Genomic DNA, 15,952 nt, shown 5'->3' on the forward strand with positions numbered 1-15,952 from the left:
TGGAATGTGGCGACGAGGGGTTTTTCACGGTAACTTCATTGCAGTGTTAATGTAAGCCTACTTGTGACACTAAAGATTATTAACGAATTGCATGTGGTTTGCATTCCAGCTGGAGGCGTTATTTCTGGAGCAATTCAGGACATACTAATGGGCCAGCACTTTGCTAGTGTGAATTCTGAGCAAATCCCAGCCCAGCAGACGTTCTAAGCGCTGTGGTCGGAGTTAGCGCCAAAGAACCCGGCAGTTGTTGCTGTTGTTAAGCGCTCCACTTACCACACACTCACTGCAGCCACCAAGGTGGCTCAGAGAAGCCCTGCCCTCCAAGGTCAGGAGTCCGAGGTGGACCCACAGCTCCATGTCAGTGAAGAGTGGAGGGACGCCCTCTTCCCCAGCATGGGCTGTAGACTCATGCCTGCCCTCCTGAACACTGCCTGGGAGGTGGTGGCAGAGGCAGTCAGCACTGCCAGTATCACCAGGAGTGACCTGGTGGGGTGGTGGTCACTGGTGAGTCCTCTGCCCTGAAAGGCTATAGGCTGTGGTGCAGGTGTCGTCTGGTTAGGGTGAGCTCTGCTGATCTCCTGCTTCCTCTACAATGGGTCAGCGCTTCTGAGGAGTGCCAGCATCTGGTGGGCTCCTGATTGAACTCCACCCTTGATGACACAGCTGGCGTATGAGGGTATCCAGAGGGACGGCCTAAGTGGGCTCCCAGATGACCAGAGGCCTTCTGAGCATTTAAAGGACACAGGCAGCACACAGCAGTGTGAGCAACCAAGGCCTGTAAGTAGCACCAAAGGGGGAAGTTTAAAAGACAGACTGCAGCAATGGTGGTCTGAGCCAGGTCACCCCGATCCCAAGGGGGACACCCTGAGTCCATGGACCTGGCACCAAGTCACCACCCGCCACCCGGTCTGGGCTGCCATCTCCCCAGCAGGCCGGACAGTTTTCAATAGTTTTTCAGTGTTTTAACCTTCCATTCCCCCTCCGCAGCCATGGCGCCCAGTCCACCTTTGTAAATACTTGTAGTCATTCACTCCCTTGGGACTTCCACCTGAGAGGAGCGGAGCATCGCAGAAGGGTGGAGTATACTGTGTCCATCCAGCTAATCAGGTTGAAATGCTGGTCTAGCATGCCTCCACCGGCACAGGGCGCAAACCTCGTTATCGTCACCAGCATGGCGCCCAAATCAGCGTCGGGCATGGACCTCGATTTTGGCCAGATGCCTGATATTATAAAAAAGGTAAAATACGGCCCTCTGATTTCTCATTTACCAAATGTTGTCAACTCTTGGCCTTAAAGCAGCAAAGTCAAAATGGTCAACCCTCCTGGCACACTAGAACTGTGGAATGATACAATATCAAAGGAGGCCATTCAGCCCATCATGCTTCTGCTGGCTGTTTGAAAGAGTTATTCAATTAGTCCCATTCCCCATCCACATGTTATTCAAATCGCTTTTGAAAGCTGCGATTGAATCTGCTTCCAGCAGTTTGCCAGATCATAACAAACTCACTGGGCATTGCTGTTTCTCATGCTGCTGTTCTGCATTTATCAAATTAGACAACGGAAGACATTCTGATGGTTCATAACTGTTTTATAGTTCAGTACACATACGGATTTCCGCTCTTCCCTTCTGTTATAACCCACACGGGTCGTACATGGTGGATATGATTAATTACTCCATCAACCTGACAGGAAAAGAGCTCCCTTAATAAGAGGGTGGGGGACCCTTAACTCATTTCTTGTGCTGTTGTATAAATAGAGTCGGCCCCTAAGGTACCGACTGGAGAAGGCCCAGTGGGAAACTATACGATGGCCTTGCTGACTGACCCATCCCTTCCACTGATCACATATCCATTCTCCTACAGGTCCTTCAGCCAAGGGCGCTGGCCCAGCCCGAGGGGCCCGCTCTCCTGACTCTGAGGAGAACACCTTGGAGGAGAACTCCGAGGGTGCCCTTGTGGTAGCGGCACAGCTGTCATCCCTACCCTCAGCCAGTGCAGAGACACACATCTCGGTGGGACATGTTAGTGGTCAGGCTCCTGGAGCACAATCTGGTACATCAGGTGGAGGCAGGAACGTCCAGGTGAGACAGCAGTCGGAGGGCTGCTCGATCTCTGGGCCCAGCTGGATCCCAGCCTGATGCTGAGTCTCTGGAAATGGAGTACCCGGAGCTGATGGAGACGATAGGGGCTGGTTTAACACAGTGGGCTAAACAGCTGGCTTGTAATGCAGAACAAGGCCAGTAGCGCGGGTTCAATTCCCGTACCGGCCTTCCCGAACAGGCACCGGAATGTGGCGACTAGGGGCTTTTCACAGTAACTTCATTGGAGCCTACTTGTGACAATAAGCGATTATTATTATATTATAGGGAGCGGCTGGGACATTCAGAGGGAGATGTCAGCGACACTCCAGTAGATCCATAGCCGCTTGGAGGAGTCCCAGAGGCTACGGGTGTAGGAGATGGTGCCGGCAATGAATGGCACCGAGGCCAACACTGCTGGATGGCGACCGCAGTGGAGAGCCTGGTGCACAACGTCGACACCATGAGTGAAGGTGTCCAAGGCGTCGCGCAGTCGGTGACGGCCATGGCTGAGGGTCTCGGCAGAATGTCCGATTCACTGGGGGATGTCACCCAGTACCAGGCTGACATTGATGAGATTCTGCGGGACATGTCCCGCTCTCAGATGGGCATGGCCGAGGCGCTGCGGAGCTTGTCCCAGTCACAGGTGGGCATGGCTGAGGCACTGCAGAGCACGTCCCAGTCACTGAGGAGCATCACTGAGGGTGCCGACACCATGGTGCGAACCATAGGGAACTGCCAGATCTGGCAGAGCCAGACAATGCAGGGGCATCTGGGACTCGAGCCAGCTGCACCTCTGTCCCAAGGTGAACCCCAGAGCCCTATGGGCACCGATTGGGAGGAGGGAGCGCTGGGTGCCAGGCTGGACCCGTCCCATGGAGTGGCAATAGTGGCCACCAACTCCCCCGAATTCGATCCCGCTGATGAGGCCATGTCTCGCAGGCAGCACACAGGCAGGTGAGCCAGATTCCTCCGGCCCCAGAACCCCCACTGGAAGTGACAGGAGGCAATTGGATAAGCGGTGGCTCTCATTGATTTATGGAAATGGGGCTTAAATGGTGATAATTAGTTTCTCGCCACGCTACGGTGAGATGCTGATTTCACCTACTGGAGCGGGCGGGTTGCATCGCAAACTGTTTGGCGCCCAGCGCGTATCTCGTTTTTGGCCTCTCCCGCTATTCACCAGCCTCGTTACGTTTGAGCGCTCGTGTAACGAGGCCGAAGATCCCGCCCCTGGTTTGCTCTTAAAGAGGTCTGCATTTCTAACATTGTCAGCTACCTTTAGTTCTTTTGCCTGTGACATTAAATATGTTTCCACTGTGCCTTTCTGCCAATGGCAGCAGTTTCTCCTTATTTACTCCATTCTACCCCCTCATTATTTTGAACACCACTAACAAATCTCGCTTTAACATTCTCTGCTCTTACGCAAAACAGCCCCAGATTCAGTAGACTTTCCAAATCAATGAACTGCTGCATCCATTCCAGCAAATCTGCTCTGCACCATCTCTGAGGCATTTGAATTCTTTCTCAGATGTGGTGCCCAGAATTGACAATAATACTCCAGCTGGGGCCTAACCAGTGTTTTACAAAGGTTTAAGGTAACTTCCTTTTACATCCAAATTCTCTATGAAGCCAAGCATCTCACATGACTTTTTAAACTGCCTTTTCAGTTTGTCTGGCCATCTTCAATTACTTTTATACAAACACCTCAGATCTCGTTGTTTATGCAACCCCCCCCCCCCCCCCCCCCCCACCCCCATTTTACCAGTCTATGTCCTGCTGAAGTCTCGTACGGTTATCCTCACTGCTTACTACATTTCAGAGTTTTGTTTCATTTGCCCATTTTGATAGTATACACAGCACATCACAGATCAAGTTAGACAAATGGTCCTAACACTGCCCCAGAGGGAAGCCACTGTATACCTCCCTGTGCTTTGACAAATAACCATTCATCACTACTACAAGACTTGAGTGGGTATAAGACCATTAGACCATAAGACATAGGAGCAGAATTAGGCCACTCGGCCCATTGAGTCTGCTCCGCCATTCAATCATGGCTGATATTTTCTCACCCCCATTCTCCTGCCTTCTCTCCATAACCCCTGATCTGCTTATTAATCAAGAACCTATCTATCTCTGTCTTAAAGACACTCAGTGATTTGGCCTCCACAACCTTCCGTGGCAAAGAGTTCCACAGATTCACCACCCTCTGGCTGAAGAAATTCCTCCTCATCGCTGTTTTAAAGGATGGTCCCTTTAGTCTGAGATGGTGTCCTCTGGTTCTAGCTTTTCCTACAAGTGGAAACACCCTCTCAACGTCCACTCTATCCAGGCCTCGCAATATCCTGTAAGTTTCAATGAGAACCCCCTCATCCAACGAGTACAGTCCCAGAGTCCTCAACCATTCCTCATATGACAGGTTCGTCATTCTAGGGATCATTCTTGTGACCTCCTCTGGACCCTTTCCAAGGCCAGCACATCCTTCCTTAGATACGGGGCCCAAAACTGCTCACAATACTCCATATGGGGTCTGACCAGAGTCTTATACAGCCTCAGAAGTACATCCCCTGTCTTGTATTCTAGCCCACTCGACATGAATGCTAACATTGCATTTGCCTTCCTAACTGCCGACTGAACCTGCACGTTAACCTTAAGAGAATCGTGAACAAGGACTCCCAAACCCCTCTGCACTTCTGATTTTCTAAGCATTTTCCCATTTAGAAAATAGTGTATGTCTAAATTCCTCCTTCCAAAGTGCATAACCTCACACTTTTCCACAGTGTATTTCATTGGTCACTTCATTGCCCACTCTCCTAGCCTGTCCAAATCCTTCTGCAGCCCCCTTGTTTCCTCAATACTACGTCCCTATACAGATATTTGTATCATCTGCAAACTTAGCAACAGTGCCTTCAGTTCCTTCTTCCAAATCATTAATGTATATTGTGAAAAGTTGTGGTCCCAGCACAGACCCTTGAGGCACAAAACTAGTCACCTGCTGCCATCCTGAAAAAGACCACTTTATCCCCACTCTCTGCCTTCTGCCAGTTATCCAATCTTCTATCCATGGCAGGATCTTACCCTTAACACCATGGGCTCTTAACTTATTTAACAGTCTCCTATACGGCACCTTGTCAAAGGCCTTCTGGAAATCTAAATAAATCACGTCCACTGATTCTCCTTTGTCTAACTTCCTTGTTACCTCCTCAAAGAACTCTAACAGATTCGTCGGACGTGACCTCCCTTTGACAAAGCCGTGCTGACTCAGTCCTATTTTACCAAGCACTTGCAAGTACTTTGCGATCTCACCTTTAATAAGACTCTAAAATCTTACCAGCCTATAATTTCCCGTCTTCTGCCTCCCTCCCTTCTTAAACAGTGGTGTTACATTAGCCGCTTTCCAGTCCTCTAGGATCCTTCCTGCCTCAAGTGATTCCTGTAAGATCACCACCAATGCCTCTACAATTTCCTAGCTATCTCTTTTAAGACCCTGGGGTGTAACCCATTGTACCCACCTCAGTTGGCCAAGTCCCGATTTAAAATGGCGAACAGCAAAGGCTGAAGGGAAATTCAGCCAACACAGGCAGAAACCAGCAGGTGCAGGTTTGCTGTGTATTTAACTCTGCAAAAGCCCAGACAGCATCGATACTAGCAGCCATCTGCATAATAATGTAGCAACCATCTACATACTAATAAGCAATCCCCGGGAACAATAGCAATATTTGGGACAAACAAAACTAAGTCAGATTCCCCGGCGCCAGCAGGAGCCAACACAAAAGAGGTTAACGGACACCTCAAGACCGCCCATCGATCAGAGAACCACTCCAGTATTGGAGAAATCCAACCAAGCGATTGGAACGAAATCCAATCACCTAGAACCAGGTACAGGGTCCGCCCCGAAAGGCGTGAGGCCCCTGGGGACTATAAAGTTAAGCCCCCAAGTTCAAATCGGCCCCTCTTCTTCCTGACCGGGTCACCCAGCACCGCGAACCAACATTGACCGTGACCGGTCCAGCGGCCGCCGAGAGATCGTAAGTCTTAAGTCAACGCTCACTACGAGATAGGCGCTCCTAGCTATCAATCCGTACCAACTTCGAATCCCGCAGACTCAGAACCCGAACGAAAGGCCATTTGTTCCCCTGACCTGGTGGGCCAGTCCGAAGTTCAGTACAGGCCTGTTAGTTGTAGAAGTAGCTTAGACGTAGAATTTGTGCATGAGTAGCGATTACTGTGTATAATAAATGTGCTTTGGTTTAAATCTTACTAATCGGTGTATTGAGTAATTGGTCATTACTCGAACTTGAACCTCGTGGCGGTATCATAAAGACACCTGGCGACTCGAGAGCAAAGGTTATAAAACAGAGCCAAGTGAGCCAACCAAAAGTTAGCAACATATTACTGGCGACATTCTGACGGGACCCGAACTAGAAGTGGCTTAACCACTCTGGGAGAACCCAAAAATTTGAATTAGAGATCCAATTGGGAACAGAAAACCACAAGTGTTCAAGCAGTTCTGACCAATCCTCATAATTCGGAAATGTGTGTATGCATGCATAACTAACAAGGCTATAAGGTAAACTGATAGATTTTTTGTTGCGACAAAACTGTCGGGAGTTTGTACTTCGGAAATTAGCGAAAGCCGTACCCGTATTTATAGCACCGCCTTAGCTCCCCTGTTCCAAATTTAAAAGAAGCATTCGGACAAGAAAAGTGGCAATGCAGGCAATGCAGCGCCTCATGAACCCAGAGGAATTTGCAGTCGCAGCAACCAGCAGCAGTAGAGTAGGACCGGGTCCCATATGGGAGGAAGAAATCAGGAAGTACCTCAAAGGGAAAGGATGGTCCCTTTGGAGCGAATTCTGTAACAACGAGGAAACAAGTCCCGGGAGTATAGGACATACTTGGTGGGAGAACCTGAGCGAGATCCACAAGAAGAGCTTAGGGAAAGCTCGCAAGCCGATGGCAATCGTGTCCTGCTTGGCACAGTTGCGAGGCACAGAGGAGGTCGTTGGGACCCTCCGGAAAGAGATAGAAGGCATACATCGAAAGAGCAAGGTCGACATTAGTGAGGTAGAAAGAGAGAACGTAGAGTTAAGGAGGAAGCAAAAGAGAGGTGGATGATGCCAAGTGGGCACACCAATCTTGTCTGGCGCACTTAAGCAGCTTCCAGTCCCAGTATGAAAGGGCCTTTCAGGACACGCAACGTGCAGTCCTGGTACGAGAAGAAACCGAGAAGCAGGTAGAAGCATTGCAGAGGCAGTGTAGTGACATGAAGGCAGCGTTAAGAGCACTCCATGCTGCCACCATGGAGCAAAGACAAAGCTCACTAGACCACGCAAAGTGCCGGAAGCAGATTGCAGAGCTGCAAATGCTGCTTTCAGTCCAAAAAGGATTCCAGGAAACCTTTGGAGCAAAATTAGATGAGGAAGACGGCCCTGACTGGGAAGAGTTGAATGAGACAGCGCAGAGATATGTCCAGGGAACATGTGCGCAGGGAAAGCCCCAAAAGAGGAAAGCACCCCAACCCCCCACAGAGAAGATAGCTCAGGCTCCAATGAACCCAGTGACCACCCACCGCACAGCCACACCGGATGTTATGGAATTTCTGTACACCACCCCCTTAACAGTAACCCAATTACGGGACGCGTGCGAGAAAATCACACCGTTCCTCCCCACCTCGGACCCCCACCACTTCTTTGCCAGAGTAAAGCAGCAGGCGACTATGTATGGCCTGGATGAGCGAGAGCATGTAAAGCTCACAGTTTTGAGTCTAGACCCTTCGGTCGTAGCAGCCCTTCCCGACCCACAGAACGTAGGAGGAGGCACCCTTGCAGAAATGCATACCGTGATCCTGGACGCGATCGGGTATAATAGGGGTGACCCTGTAGATGGCCTCAATAAGTACAGGCAAAAGAAAACCGAGCACCCCACAGCGTTTGCTGGATGCCTGCGGATCCACTTTGCAGCAGTTTTTGGAGACTTAGACCGTGCCCATTTGTCCCCAGACAACATGGCCAAATGGACCCGCACCCTTATCTCCCATGCCACAGAAATAGGACAGAAAGCGTGCGCGAATTATGATCCCTCAGAGGAGGCTCATAATGAAAAATGGGTAGTAAAAAGATTGTCCCGCACCTGGGAGCAGTCTGTACAAAACAAACCCGCAGTTAAAATTCCCGAAGAAAAGCAGGCCGACGCAGATATACAGGCAGTTAAAACACACCAGAACCCCGCATGGGTAAATGAGGGAAAGAACAGCTCCCCACAAAAGTCACAGGAGTGTTACAACTGTGGACAGTTAGGACACTTTGCAAGGGAATGCAATGCCCCACGAAAGCCACAGAGAGCCCAGCAGACGGGCACTCTAAGTAGGAATAAGACAGAGCCCATTCATAGTGTTAACACCCGTTCAGATCGGACGGGCCTGACCGGAACGGACTGACGGTGTTCGGGCTCCCCCAGTTGGGTCTGCAACACCCTTTGGGATAGGTCCGGATGACCGGTAGTTGCAGCAAAAATTCGGGGACAGCCCATCGAGTTTCTCTGGGACACAGGAGGGTCCCGCACCACAATAAATTCCTCCACCATGTTCCAAAAGGACACGTTGCCCACTGCAGCCACCATCACCCACAGCGGCTTTACAGGCCACTCACAGCAGGGACACATCACAGCCCCTGTAGCCATTCAAATCGGCAATATCACCACCAAGCACCCCGTAGTTTTAGTTGACCTGCCCCACACAGCAGAACACATTCTGGGAATCGATTTCATGAATTCCCACAATCTATCATTTGATCCAGACAACCAGTGTGTCTGGAAAATGGCAAAGTCTGCAAGAGCCCCCGCAACGCTCACGATAGGTGAATACGCCAACAAAATCAGCGCAGTTGGTGAATTTTGGTTTAACCCGACAACGCTTAGCACGGACAAGCAGGTTAGGGGAGTTTTACAGAAAAACAGGACAGCATTCACGACCCACACAGACGACTGTGGACGGATGGCTGGTTCAGTGCAAATCACAGGACCTGACCCTAGACCACAAAAACAGCATGGATTTCCCCAAGAGGCAGAGGGAGAAATCGCAAAAGTAATCGAAAGCTTATTAGAGCAGGGCGTACTCAGATCAGTTGCCTCCACTAATAATACCCCGATTTGGCCAGTGAGAAAGCCCAATGGATCATGGTGACTGACCATCGATTACCGGGAACTCACAAAATCACCCCCGCAGCAGCCCCCACAGTAACAACAAGTCCCGAGACCATGCTCAAGCAGGGACTCAATTCCCGATTCTTTGCGGTTTTGGACATCAATAATGGATTCTGGTCCATTCCATGGGCAAAGGCGTGCCAGTACAAATTTGCCTTCACCTTTAAAAATCAGCAGTACATGTGGACATGCCTTCCACAAAGATTCCACAACTCCCCCTCCATTTTCCACCGACAGCTGGCAAGTGGTTTAGCCAAATTTTCTCGCCCCGAATGTCTAGTCCAGTATGTAGACGACCTACTACTGCAGACAGACACCAAAGAAGAGCACATTGAGCTTCTGTCCGAACTTCTGGAACTCTTACACTCAATTGGTTGTAACGTTAACCCCAAAAAGGCCCAGATTGTGGAAGATAAGGTGATATATTTGGGTACAATTATCACACATGGTAAATGCGAGATCGAGCACAAAAGAATTGACTCGATTGCTCAATTGCCACTTCCCCAGAACGTTTCAGCCCTCCGGTCGTTTTTAGGGCTGGTTGGCTACTGCCGAAACCACATTGACGGTTTCGCCAGCAAGGCAGCGCCCCTCTCAGACCTCCTAAAGAAAGGAGCCCCCTGGGAATGGCTTCCGCAGCATACGGATGCTGTGGATGCGTTGAAGCAAGCACTCATAGCAGCCCCCGCACTACAAGTTCCAGACCCGCTTTCCCCTTACGCTATAGAGGTAGCAAGCACAGACCACACCCTTTCGGCCTTGCTCCTTCAGGAACGGCACGAACAGTTAAGGCCCGTGGCTTACGCCTCCAGAGTTTTAGATGCTGTGGAGCAGGGGTTTTCAGCCTGTGAAAGGCACCTGCTCGCAGTATTCTGGGCAGTACAGTATTTTCCGTACATTACCGGACTGAACCCCATCACCATCCTCACAGAACACCCCCCCACCCAACTTTTACTGGACGGACGACTCAAGGACGGTAGTGTGGTAGTATGCATTAGGGGTCATGTGGGACTGTGAAGCCATGATGTCATTGGCTGACAGATCCCGGGTCCTGGTTGGACGTTGACCTCTAGCTCCGCCCGGAAGGCGGAGTATAAGTACCTGGAGCCCTCCCCCGCAGGTAGTCTACTACTGAACTGCGGGGGAAACAGTCACGCTTAATAAAGCCTCATCGACTTCACTCTATTCGTCTCTCTGAGTCTTTGTGCGCTACAATTTATTAAGCGTGCCTAAAAAGGACTATGGAGCTCAGGATCATTCCGGAATGCCTGAGGATCAGCCCCCACGCAGTGAACGCGGCAGCAGCTTTCAAGCATTGGCAGACTTGTTTCGAGGCCTACCTCAGAACGGCCACCGGCCGGGGCCGGGTCACAGAAGACCAAAAGCTACAGGTCCTGCACTCGAGGTTAAGCACAGAGATTTTCTCTCTCATCGAAGACGCAGAGGATTTCCAGACGGCGTTCGCAGCACTAAAAAGCATGTATGTTCGCCCAATAAACCAGATCTACGCTCGCTATCAACTCGCAACGAGACGGCAAAGTCCCGGAGAATCGATAGATGAATTCTACGCCGTGCTACTAATTTTGGGACGAGCCTGCAGCTGCCCGTCGGTGAACACAAATGAACTCATGGACATGTTAATGCGCGATGCTTTTGTGGCAGGTATGAACTCCTCCCAAATCCGCCAAAGACTTCTAGAAAAAGAGTCGCTAGGACTCTCAGAGGCACGGGCCCTAGCAGCCTCCCTAGACGTGGCCGCACGTAATACCCGCGCCTACGGCCCCGACCGCGCGGCAGCCCATTGGGCTCCGTACGTACCCACCGCGACAAACCCACCCCCCCCCCCCAGACACCCCACAGGCTTGCGCGGTCCAAACACCAAGTCGCACCGAGGGCGCCCGCTGCTATTTCTGCGGCCAGGCGAAACACCCCCGGCAGCGCTGCCCGGCCCGCGCAGCGATCTGCAAGAGCTGCGGGAAAAAGGGCCATTTCGCGATTGTGTGCCGGTCCCGCGAGGTTGCCGCTGTCCCGGGAGAACAGGGAGCCCTGCACGCCGCTTACGCTCCCCAACCCCCCCAGTGCCCCATGTGCGACCCGCAGGCGCAGCCACTCTGGGTCCTGACCACCGCGGTCCCGGGAGAACAGGGAGCCCTGCACGCCGCTTACGCTCCCCAACCCCCCCCCGCGCCCCATGTATGACCCGCCGGCGCTACCACTTTGGGTCCCGACCACCGCTCTCCCCGGAGAAGAGGGAGTTCTGCGCGGCTCTAACGCCCCCCAAACCCCCCCCCCCGCGCCCCACGTATGACCCGCCGGCGCTACCAATTTGGGTCCCGACCACCGCTGTCCCCAGAGATGAGGGAGCCCCGCGCGTTCCTAACGCTCCCCAACCCCCTTCAGCGCCCCATGTGCGACCCGCAGACGCCGCCATTTTGGGTCCCGGCCACCACGAGGGGAAGAAGGGCGCCGCCATCTTGGACCACCCCAGACCTGTACGACGCATGGGGGCGGCCATTTTGTCCACCCCCGCCGCCATCTTGTGACCCCCCAGCCATGTGCGATGCATGGGGGCGGCCATTTTGTTCATCCCCGACGCCATCTTGGACGGCAACAACGGACCCCAGTGTCGACGACTCCACGGGGTTCGAAGAAGATGCTCCACTACTACAACCACGTCTCGCTTCAATAATGCTGGACCAAGCTCGGCCCCGGACACTCCAGACGACGACGACAACGGTGCTGATAAACGGGCAGGAGACACCATGCCTAGTCGACTCCGGGAGCACGGAGAGCTTTATCCACCCCGACATGGTAAGACGCTGTTCCTTGACCACCTATCCCAGCGCACAAAAGATTTCCCTAGCTTCAGGATCCCACTCCGTACAGATCAAAGGTTTCTGCATAGTTACCCTAATGGTGCAGGGGAGGGAGTTCAAAAACTACAGGCTCCACGTCCTTCCCCAACTCTGCGCCCCCACATTACTGGGATTAGACTTCCAGTGCAACCTGCAGAGCCTTACCTTCAAATTCGGCGGCCCAATACCCCCACTCACTATCTGCGGCCTCGCCACCCTCAAGGTGCAACCCCCGTCCTTGTTTGCGAATCTCACCCCGGATTGCAAACCCGTCGCCACTAGGAGCAGACGGTACAGCGCCCAGGACCGGACCTTCATTCGGTCCGAAGTCCAGCGGCTACTAAAGGAAGGCATAATCCAGGCCAGCAATAGTCCCTGGAGAGCACAGGTGGTAGTAGTGAAGACAGGGGAGAAGCAAAGGATGGTCATAGACTATAGCCAGACCATCAACAGGTACACACAACTAGACGCGTACCCTCTCCCCCGCATATCCGACATGGTCAATCGGATTGCCCAATATAAAGTCTTCTCCACCGTGGACCTCAAGTCCGCCTACCATCAGCTCCCCATCCGCCCAAGTGACCGCAAGTACACAGCCTTCGAGGCAGACGGGCGATTATACCATTTCCTAAGGGTCCCATTTGGCGTCACAAACGGGGTCTCGGTCTTCCAACGAGAGATGGACCGAATGGTTGATCAACACTGGTTGCAGGCCACGTTCCCGTATCTCGACAATGTAACCATCTGCGGCCACGACCAGCAGGACCACGACGCCAACCTCCAAAAATTCCTCCAGACCGCTAAAGCCTTGAACCTCACGTACAACGAGGACAAGTGCGTTTTTAGCACCAACCGGCTAGCCATCCTGGGCTACGTAGTGCGCAATGGGATAATAGGCCCCGATCCCGAACGTATGCGCGCCCTCATGGAATTTCCCCTCCCGCACTGCTCAAAAGCCCTGAAACGCTGCCTGGGGTTCTTTTCATACTACGCCCAGTGTGTCCCCCAGTACGCAGACAAGGCCCACCCTCTAATACAGACCACGACCTTCCCTCTGTCGACAGAGGCTTGCCAGGCCTTCAGCCGCATCAAAGCAGATATCGCAAAGGCCACGATGCGCGCCATCGACGAGTCCCTCCCCTTCCAGGTCGAGAGCGACGCCTCCGACGTAGCTCTAGCGGCCACCCTTAACCAAGCGGGCAGACCCGTGGCCTTTTTCACTCGAACCCTCCATGCTTCAGAAATCCGCCACTCCTCAGTGGAAAAGGAAGCCCAAGCCATAGTGGAAGCTGTGCGACATTGGAGGCATTACCTGGCCGGCAGGAGATTCACTCTCCTCACCGACCAACGGTCGGTAGCCTTCATGTTCGATAATGCACAGCGGGGCAAAATCAAAAACGACAAGATCTTAAGGTGGAGGATCGAGCTCTCCACCTTCAACTACGAGATCTTGTATCGTCCCGGAAAGCTGAACGAGCCGTCCGATGCCCTATCCCGCGGCACATGTGCCAACGCACAAATTAACCGCCTCCAAACCCTCTACGAGGACCTCTGCCACCCGGGGGTCACTCGGTTTTTCCACTTTATCAAGTCCCGCAACCTCCCATACTCCTTAGAGGAGGTCCGTACAGTCACAAGGAACTGCCACATCTGCGCAGAGTGCAAACCGCATTTTTTCAGGCCGGATGGTGCGCACCTGATTAAGGCTTCCCGCCCCTTTGAATGCCTTAGTCTGGACTTCAAAGGACCCCTCCCCTCCACCGACCGCAACATATACTTCCTTAATGTGGTGGACGAGTACTCCCGCTTCCCATTCGCCATCCCCTGTTCCGACATGACCGCGGCCACAGTCATTAAAGCCCTGAACACCATATTCACACTGTTCGGTTGCCCCGCATACGTCCACAGCGACAGGGGGTCCTCTTTCATGAGTGACGAGCTGCACCAGTTCCTGCTCAGCAACGGGATAGCCTCGAGCAGGACGACCAGCTACAACCCCCGGGGGAACGGGCAAGTAGAGAGGGAGAACGGCACGGTCTGGAAGACCGTCCTACTGGCCCTACGGTCCAGGGACCTCCCAGTTTCCCGGTGGCAGGAGGTCCTTCCGGACGCCCTCCACTCCATCCGGTCACCACTGTGTACTAGCACTAATCAAACGCCTCATGAGCGCCTCCTTGTCTTCCCCAGGAAGTCCTCCTCTGGAACGTCGCTGCCGACCTGGCTGGCGGCCCCAGGACCCATCGTGCTCCGAAAGCACGTGCGGGCGCACAAGTCGGACCCATTGGTCGAAAGGGTTCACCTCCTTCACGCGAACCCGCAGTACGCCTACGTGGAGTACCCCAGCGGCCGACAGGACACGGTCTCTCTGCGAGATCTGGCGCCCGCCGGCAACACACACACCACCCCGACACCAATCACCCAACCCCCCCTTTCCTGCCACCGCCGCACCCCGCGACCGCCCCCTTCCCAGGAGGATCAGTCCTCCTCCCAGGCCTGACCAGGAATAAAGCCCAAGCTGAGACCGTAAGGCTCCCGGAGAAGACAACACCAGAACAAGCACCACCACCACCGGGGCCGAGGCGATCGACACGGACGACCAGACCGCCCGACCGACCCGTGGCATCGATCTAACAGTGCAATGTGGACTTTTAATGAGAACATTTTGTCTTTTCCTGACGATTGCTGTAAATAGTTGAAACAAAAAAAAACCTTGTACATACTGTTATATTGAAAGTTTTCCTCCCAGGACCAGCCTTGTAAACCCTTACCACCATGCGAAGCATCACCCCGCCGGGTTCATTTTTAACAAGGGGTGAATGTGGTAGTATGCATTAGGGGTCATGTGGGACTGTGAAGCCATGATGTCATTGGCTGACAGATCCCGGGTCCTGGTTGGACGTTGACCTCTAGCTCCGCCCTGAAGGCGGAGTATAAGTACCTGGAGCCCTCCCCCACAGGTAGTCTACTACTGAACTGCGGGGGAAACAGTCACGCTTAATAAAGCCTCATCGACTTCACTCTATTCGTCTCTCGGAGTCTTTGTTAGTCAGATAAGAGCAGCCAGATGGACCCTTCTTTTGCAGGGACGGGACATCACTGTTAAAAGGACAAAGACCCACACTTTTTTAGCCGTTAACTTACCGTACACCGGAACCCCCCATGAATGTGAAATTATCTCTCCACACCACAACACAGGCCCCTTTATTGCTAAAACACGCCCCAGAAAGATAGGTAGTTCAACCCACAGCCCCAAGCACACAGACACGTGCGAACACATAAGGATATATGTGGATGAATCTTCCACAATATTAGAAGGGAAGCGCATAACAGGATGCGGTATTTACGTCGAGGACGTGCAGGGACGCACCCTAGAAGAAATAGCAATAAAACTTCCAGGACACGTAGGCGCGCAGGCGGCAGAACTTGTGGCCATCGCATACATAGTGGAACACCCAGATTCCTTCCCCAGCCCAGCAGACATATACTCGGACAGCCTCTATGTCTGCAACAGCCTTACAGAATTCCTACCCCTGTGGAAAGCAAGAGGATTTGTTTCCGCAGACGGAAAAACCCTCCCTTCAGCCCCATTGCTCCGTCACATCTTAGAGAGAGCACAGAACAGGCCTTTTGGTATAGTCACAGTTCGAAGTCACCATCGCTCCTCCCCCCCTGGAAATGTAAAGGCCAACGCACTGGCTAAAGCAGGTTCCAGGCACGGATATTTTTGGACACCCTCCGAAAGCGCACCAGTGAATGCAGTTCAGGTCTCGCAGACTAAGATCGAGGATTTAGTGCAGGTCCAGAAGCAGGACAGCAA

This window comes from Scyliorhinus torazame, chromosome 15, assembly GCF_047496885.1.
Source record: "Scyliorhinus torazame isolate Kashiwa2021f chromosome 15, sScyTor2.1, whole genome shotgun sequence".
Taxonomy (NCBI): Eukaryota; Metazoa; Chordata; class Chondrichthyes; order Carcharhiniformes; family Scyliorhinidae; genus Scyliorhinus; species Scyliorhinus torazame.